General features: G+C 40.5%; 1 non-coding gene across 1 annotated transcript; it reads left to right on the forward strand.

Annotated features, from left to right (window-relative positions):
- The first annotated feature begins 5,403 nt into the window (after positions 1–5,403).
- Positions 5,404–5,509, forward strand: LOC122003094. The gene has a single exon (XR_006117767.1). It is a non-coding gene; the product is annotated as a small nucleolar RNA R71 (small nucleolar RNA).
- Positions 5,510–9,059: the final 3,550 nt, after the last annotated feature.

Here is a 9,059-nt window from a genome sequence, read left to right on the forward strand (position 1 = left end):
GCGTTTCCCCCTTTCCATGGAGTGGTCTACACAATGGTGATCAACTCTTCCTTCGACGCCCTATCTGGGGGACTTTCAGACAGACCCTAATTTTATAGAGGCCTCTGAGCAACTGGCAGGTTAGCGCTTAGACTTGCTCCTACTTCTAACCGAAGACGTGCTATTTTTGTTCAGGTTTAGCTGCATCCCTTCAGAGCTACCACACTATTTAGGTAAGGCTTACCTTGCCCAGACTCATCTTTGTCATCCTACTCTGATTCTGGTGCTCTTCTTGCAACAAATACTTTGACTCGAGCATCCCTGATCAGACCTCTTCCCCTGAGTAATATTGAAATAAACCGTCGGGGGTGTATCATTCTGGATAGGAGGGGTCTCTCTCATTCGGCTCCCCTTCCTTTAGGGACAGCTGCCTCAACTGCTCCTCGTCTAGCCGCTCACGCATCCTCGCTTGTTCTGCCTGTTCCTGGATCTGTAAGGCGCGCTCCTCCAACTCCTCTAGCTCGTCGAACTCAGACTGTTACGTCACCATAAGTGTACAATTACGTCGTTAGTAATATAAAATATTATCGTATCCACAGGGACTGTTGATTAAGCACTAGTTAACTTCGCATGACAAATTATCTAGACAAACGTAGAAAAAGAGAGTAAGAGAAAGAGAAGAGGGAAGAGAGAAATGGATCTCGAGAGGGGTTGAGCTAATAGGATGGAGGATGTTAGATTCTAGGATTTTGGTTTCTTTATAATGCTAGGCAATGTTACATAAATTGCTTAGTTCCTATCCTCTATGTTCATGCTCTTGTAGGAAGTTAGATTCATTACCGACTCTCCCCTGTAGTGGATAAGCCGGCATGATCTCCTACTCCATGTCCTATGCTACTAAATGGAAGTGATTCCTATGAAATATGTTTAATGGGGCAGCCTTGTCATGACGTCCAGCGATCATACAACATAGAAACATACTAACACGTAATAACATAGAGATAGAAATAGTGATTATGTCTGATCCTCTACTTCCTTGTGGTGATTTGCTTCGCCTTTCAATGTGATACCCTAAATGTTCGTTTAATGGGGCAGCCCTGTCACGACACCCTGCGGCAATACAATCTAGGGTATCCCTCCTACTGGATTAACAATTCTACACAATCATTTGATAAAATATGCAAAAGATATATATAAGCATTCACACACACACATCATCAAACATGAACAAGGCATCAATAAGTCATTGAATAGAATCATGGTAAATCTACATAGTTTTACATCACCCATCACATCACAAATACTTCCTACATCTAAGATCTGGAGATCTACTCCATTGCAAAGGAAGAACAACCCTAAAACATAAAATAAAGCATACTCACAACCCTAGATTCGAGAAGAAGGGGAAGAAGAGATGCTTGTCGATGATTCTGATGTCTTGGGGATGCCTCCTTACTCCGGAGATAGACGGATCATGAAGGAATGGAGGAGAATGAAACTCTAGGGTTTCCCCCTATGGGGAGAACCCTTCCCCAAGGAGAGGGACGAAGTCCCAACCCCAAGATGAGTCAAAGAATGGAGATCTTGACCCTTTTATAACTCCTCCAAGATGCCCAGGAAAATCAGGATTACAGGGGTCCGGTAAACCAGGTTCTTCACCCATTAAATAAGGTTTTCTTGTGATTCACCCTGAACCAAAGTTGTAGCTCTTCCAATCATCTTCAATCTGATACTTGGATCGATCCCTAGCTCCAACGAAACCGAAAGTTATAGCAGTTCAAAGTTTGGTCTGCAGTCTGGGCGGAGGTCCAATTGAACCCGCAGTAGGGAGGAACGGTCGTGCCATTTAGCATGGGTAGAAAATGCTTTCTCTCTGTTGGATTTGAAGTAAAGTTGTATATCTTAAAGTTATCTACGTTTTGGTATGAAGAAATCCCGAAACTCTAACGGAGCACAAAGTTATGGCCGAATTACTATCGGTCTGCAATCTGCCCAGAATTCAGTACAACTCTGTTTTGGCGTGGTACAACCCGTGTTCTTCGTCACATGGCTGTGTGGAATACACATGACCACACATAGCTTCCTCTCGGGTTGCGTCACATGGTCGTGTGGCTCACATGGCTGTGACCCTCTTCTTCTCTGCCAAGGTCACACGGCCGTGGCCTTCCTCCCCTCTGGATTGTTGGCACGGACGTGTAGCTCACACAGTCGTGGCTTGATTTTCCTCTGATGGGGGTGCACGGCCGTGTGGGTCACACGACCATGGCCTTCCTTGTCTCTGGAACATTGGCATGGCTGTGCAATTTAGCACAGCTAAAGCATGATAATGGCCACACGGTTGTGTGGCATACATGACCCAAGCTAGATTTCCTCCAGAGCTGCTCCTTTGTGCAATTTAGCTCCATTTTAGCTCCAAATAGCGTCCTATCAATCAAAATAAGAAAAGAGCATATCTCCGAACAGAATATAATAGAAATATAACATTATAATGAAATAGGGTGCAATAAACATATATTTTACTTATGAAATACAAATAGATGTGCGTCCAAGCATGCATAAAAGTGTATATAATCTACGAACATCACTCCCCCAGATTTAAATCTTTGCTTGTACTCAAGAAAACCCCACAATCTAGACTCATGTGGTTAAATAGTGCATCATAATATCTAGCAAGTCAAACTAATCCTATCAAATTATTTCATTGGTGAGCAAGATACAAAAGTAGTTTGAGTATGACTTAAGTAGTAGTTCTCCGTGCTCAGTGCAATAGTGGCCTATGTTTATCAAGTTTTAATCCCTAAGCCTAGTCAAGTCGTTATAAAACTGTGTTCCTTATGCTTCCGGCGATATGCACTTACCTGCCACATGCTTAGTTCATCCTTCTCAATCTACCCAAGGTCTCAAAGGTGTGCTCGATATCAAGAGAAGCATAGCAGTTATTTCCCCAGTAACCTAACTCGGTCTCAAAGGGGTAACTTGCTAGTTTCCACTCATGACAACTATTTTTTATATCCCTTATTCATTTTTTTCATCATTATTTTTTTAAGTGATTGCAAGATGCAACACTTGAACACAAATGCATATAAGTGCAAATGTTGGGATATTTTAATTTTTCCAAATGAGTTGACATGATTCGAGCATCATCCAGCAACCAAAATATAGTTTGAGAAATCACCACGAAAGCACTAGTACTAATCAAGTTCTATGAATCATGACTATTTTCAGAGTTTTCTACCATCAAAACTAAGCAAGGTGTATAGAGATCCTAAAACAAGACCAATACTTAAACTCTTATAGTAAAACATTGCTCACTTCATGCTATCATAGATAGAAAAAATAGATCACTAAACATAATAGCACCATAAGTCACCAATAAACCACATGGAATCTAGAATAGACGTGCTAGTATTTTTCAATAAGGAACAAACAATCATAATATGATGAATGATGCAACTAGCAAAAATTTTATTAAGGAACATGAAAAAAACTAAGAAACATGAAAAACTATACTAAGCCCAAACATCCCCCCAGATTTAAAATTTTCATTGTCTTAATGAAAACTAGAAATGATATATGGAGATTTATGAAGTTTAGAGAAGTTACCAAGTGATGAGCTCCAAATGGTTGGCATTCATGTTTTTAAAGATACTCCTCTATCTAATACTCATATTCCTCCATAACTTTGAAATCTACAAAAATAAGATAGACAAGAAAAATTAAGTAGAGGGCATGATTTATTATCAATGAAGTAAAAAGAAACTAGAAATAAACTAAAACTAAAATGAAAATAAGATTAAACTTGGGTTGCCTCCCAAGAAGTGTTTGTTTAAGATTATTAGTTCGACCACCTCCTTAGATTTAACGAAATCACGATCTTGGAGGGGTAAGATATTTCAACACCCTCCTACCAAGGGCTCTTATTATGGAGGGAGCTTTCAATATTGGAGTTAAAAAGTGATCTATCACTCTCTCCATCTTCGTCTTCTTTGAAGTTTTTTCAGGTGGTCGAAGACGGTTCAGATTGAGCTTCCAAATATCGGCCTCATGAAAATCTACACACTCAGAAAAAATACAAATCTCCCACATACATGTTAAATAAGATAGAACCAAAACCATATTAAAATAAGAAGAATAAGAAATAAAAACTGAATCACATCCAACAAAGTCAAATATAGGTACCTCTATAAAATTTTCTAAAAGATCACAAGAAATACTAACTTTACTTTGCTGAGAGATTCCTGAAAGTTCTAAACATGTGGATGTGACTTCCTCTGAATCAAATGATGGTTCTGGCTCAGGCTCAGGTGTTGATCTTACCAAAGGTGGTGATGCTTGAGACTCTGCCAACTCTACATAAGTCCCTATACATTGGTCCACACCATGTTCAATCTTTGCAACTCTCATAATCTCTAAGGGTTGTGTGGACAAAGGAGGTGATTCTTGAGATGTTGCTTCCATAATACAGCTCCCTACACTTCCTTCCATATCATCATCATCAACACATACATCAAAAAATAAACCAACATCAATATCCTCAATAGGAGAATCAATTATAAGAGGATCAATAACTTCATTTGCAGTTTTAAGTTGATCTACCACATCACATTCATCATCTAAAAATTCAATTTCATCATAACACCTTGTAAACCCAGATGATAGATCTAAAAACTTGATATCCTCTACATTATTATCACAATCCTCATCCGAAGAGTCTTCATCTCATATATATCCTGAAATCTGCACTCAACCATATTTGGATCACAGAACTTTTTAAAGTCTTTGTTTTCATTGACCCTCACTAGCCTTTGTGGAAAAGGAACCCTTAGTGAAGGTCTTGGACATGGTTGAGCTTATGGCTGAGGTTCAAATTGCTTGTCTAGTGATGGTGTGATTAACCGTTGAGGGAAAGGTACTTGTGGCCTTTGGGAACCTCCTAGAGTAATGGAACTGAGTTCTTGTGATCTTCTATTATTCTTCTCCTCAATTCTAAACATATCCTTCTTCAGAAGTTCATGATTCTTGCCACTTCTCAACTTAATATCATTACCATTTTCACTAGATCTTATCTGTGTAAGAGGGGAATCTTCTTTGAACCATTTTGAAACTATGCTACCAATCTTTTCCCCCAAATGTTTGAACTCATCATTTTGTGACATGTGAATTTCAACATTCTTGGGTGGTTGAGCTTCATTTTGTTTGACAGACTCTCTTGTAATTATGGCTTGCACTTCTTGAATTTTTGAAGGAGATTCCATCCAACTTTTGTTCAACCATTCATGGAGGTTCAATGCCACTTGATCAATTAACGTATATGCTTCATCTATACTCTTATCCATAAAAGAACCTCCAGCTGATGAATCTAACAAATACTTATCTGAGAAAGAAATTCCCCTATAGAATATGTGTATGGTCAGCCATTTTTCGAAACCATGATGAGGGCATTGTCTTTATAAACTCTTGAATCTATACCATGCTTCAAATAATGATTCTCCATATACCTGAGCAAAATTTGTGATGTAATTTCTCATATAAATTGTTCTACTTGGAGGGAAAAAATGATTGAGAAATTGTTGCTCCAATTGTTTCCAACACGTAATGCTTTAAGGATGAAGAGAATATAACCAAGTCTTTGCTTTATCCTTGATACTAAATGGAAATGTCATCAATCGAATTGCATCCATTGACTCTCCTTCATAGTTCACCATATCACAAAGCTCTAGAAATGTCTCAAGGTGCAGATAAGGGCTTTCTGAAACTTCTCCTCTAAATTTATAACCTTGTATCATGAAAATTAACTCTAGATCTAGTTAGAAACTTTCTACTTCAATATGAGGCTGCACAATGGGAGATAAAAATCTTGCAGAAATGGGTGCACAAAAATCTCTTAAGGGTCTGCATGGCATGTTAGTGCTCATGGATATCTAAAAACAATTATGAGAAAAAAAAATGAAGAATTAAAGACAAGAAATAAAATACTATATGAAAAACAAGAAAGAAAATACAGAATTTAAATTGCAAGAAAGAAAGTGCATAATGAAAATAAGAAAGAAAAGGCAAAAGGAAAAAAGAAAAATGTCTAGAGTAACTCATATGCTAATCAACTAATGTTAATCAAAAACAGTCCCCGGCTATGGTGCCAAAAACTTGTTACGTCACCACAAGTGTACGGTTACGTCGTCAGTAATATAAAAGACTATCGTATCCACAGGGACTATTGATTAAGCACTAGTTAACTTCGCATGGAGAATTATCTAGACAAACGTGGAAAAAGAGAGTAAGAGAAAGAGAATAGGGAAGAGAGAGAATGAATCTCGAGAGGGGTTGAGCTAATAGGATGGAGGATGATAGATTCTCGGATTTTGATTTCCTTGTAATACTAGGCGATGTTATATAGATTGCTTAGTTTCTATTCTCTATGTTCATGCTCTTGTAGGAAGTTAGATTCATTACCGACTCTTCCTTGCAGTGGATAAGTCGGCATGATCTCCTACTCCATGTCCTATGCTACTAAATGGAAGTGATTCCTATGAAGTCCATTTAATGGGGCAGCCCTGTCACGATGCCTCGCGGTCATACAACATAGAAACACACTAACACGTAATAACATAGAGATAGAAATAATGATTATGTTTGATCCCCTACTTCCTTGAGGAGATTTGCTTCTCCTTTCAGGGTGATACACTAAATGTTCATTTAATGGGACAACCCTGTCACGACGCCCCGCGATAATATAATCTAGGGTATCCCCCCTACTGGATTGACAATTCTACACAACCATTTGATAAAATATATAAAAGATATATATAAGCATTCACACACATACATCATCAAACATGAACAAGGCCTCAACAAGTCACTGAATAGAATCATGGCAAATCTACATAGTTTTACATCATCCATCACATCACAAATACTTCTTACATCTGAGATCTGGAGATCTACTCCATTACAAAGGAAGAACAAACTCAAAACATAAAATAAAGTATACTTACAACCCTAGATTCAAGAAGAAGGGGAAGAAGAGATGTTTGCCGATGATTCTGATGTCTTGGGGATGCCTCCTTGCTCCGGAGATGGATAGATTGTGAAGGAATGGAGAAGAATGAAACTCTAGGGTTTCCCCCTAAGGGGAGAACCCTTCCCCAAGGAGAGGGACGAAATCCCAAACCCAAGATGAGTCAAAGAATGAGGATCTTGACCCTTTTATACCTCCTCCAAGCTGCCCAGGAAAATCAGGATTACAGGGGTCCGGTAAATCAGATTTTTCACCCATAAAACTAGGTTTTCTCATGATTTGCCCTGAACCAAAGTTGTATCTCTTGAAATTACCTTCAATTGGATACTTTGATCGAGCCCTGGCTCCAACGGAATCGAAAGTTATAGCGGTTCAAAGTTTGGTCTGCAGTCTGGGCGGAGGTCTAATTGAACCTGCGGTTGGGAGGCACGGACGTTCCATTTAGCACAGGTACACAATGCTTTCTCTCTATTGGATCTGAAGCAAAGTTGTAGATCTTGAAGTCAGCTACGTTTTGGTATAAAGAACATCCCGAAACTCCAACGGAGTACAAAGTTATGGCCGAATTACGATTGGTCTGCAATTTGCCCAGAATTCAGTACAGCTCTATTTTGGCGTGGCACGGCCCGTGTTCTTCGTCACACGTTCGTGTGGAATCCACAAGGCCTCAGACAACTTCCTCTTGGGTTGAGTCACATGGCCATGTGGCTCACACAGTTGTGGCCCTCTTCTTCTCTACTGAGGTCACACAGCCGTGTGAATTCACATGGTCGTGGCCTTCCTCCCCTCTAGATTGTTGGCACGGTCGTGTGTTGCTTGGCCATGAGATGTTGGCATGGTCGTGTGGCTCACACGACCGTGGCTTGATTTGCCTCTGATGGGGGAGCATGACCATGTGGATCACACGGTCGTGGCCTTCCTTGTCTCTGTAACATTGGCACGGTCGTGCCATTTGGCACGACCAAAGCATGATAATGGCCACACGGTCGTGTGGCATACATGACCCAAGCTAGATTTCCTCCAGAGCTGCTCCTGTGTGCAATTTAGCTCCATTTCTGCTCCAAATAGCGTCCTATTAATCAAAAAATACAAAGAGCAGATTTTCGAACAGAATATAATAGAAATATGACATTATAATGAAATACGGTGCAATAAACATAAATTATACTCATGAAATACAAGTAGATGTGCGTCCAAACATGCATAAAAGTGTACTCATTCTGGTTCTCTTCTTGCAGCAAATACTCTGACTCAAGCATCCTTGATCAGTCCTCTTCCCCTTAGTAATATGGAAATAAATCGTCGGGGGCGTATAATTCTAGATAGGAGGGGTCTCTCTCATTCGGCTCCCCTTCCTTTAGGGGTAGCTGCCTCAACTGCTCCTCGTCTGGCCGCTCACGCATCCTCGCTTGTTCGGCCTGTTCCTGGATTTGTAAGGCACGCTCCTCCAACTCCTCTGGCTTGTCGACCTCAGAGCCCATCAGAGGAGCCAGATTCAGATGAACAACCGCTCTCACACATGCCAAGACGTCGACCTTGTTAGGACCAAAAGTAGCTAGAGGGGGGGTGAATAGCTCGTCACGTTCTCTCGGTGCTCGGCGTTGCTTGGCGTTGCTTGTTTCTTCAAGAATATGCAGCGGAAAATACAGAAACAAATGCAACAACGCTAACACGGTTGGTTTACTTGGTATCCACCTCACAAGAGGTGACTAGTCCAAGGATCCACACCACGCACGCACCCTCCACTATGAAAACACTCCTTTTCGGTAACTACCGAGGGTGGAGAAGCCCTACAAGACTCTCAGTACAAGAAGAAAGGAAAGGGAAACAAAATACAAGCGCAAAGCTTACAATGAGTACAGAAAACCCTAACCCTAGCTTCTCTTCTTGCCTTTGATCCGCCTCTTGACTTGGAAAGCTTCCAAGATCCTTCAAGAATCGCGACCTGATCTTTGAGGCGTGGAGGAGTAGAGCTCGGTGAATCGAGAGTTGTTGTTGCGAGCCATCGAGCGCTGCAGCCTATAAACGACGCCAGCGGTCGGATCCCGATCGATTCGAATGTTCC

Source organism: Zingiber officinale, chromosome 7A, assembly GCF_018446385.1.
Source record: "Zingiber officinale cultivar Zhangliang chromosome 7A, Zo_v1.1, whole genome shotgun sequence".
NCBI lineage: Eukaryota > Viridiplantae > Streptophyta > Magnoliopsida > Zingiberales > Zingiberaceae > Zingiber > Zingiber officinale.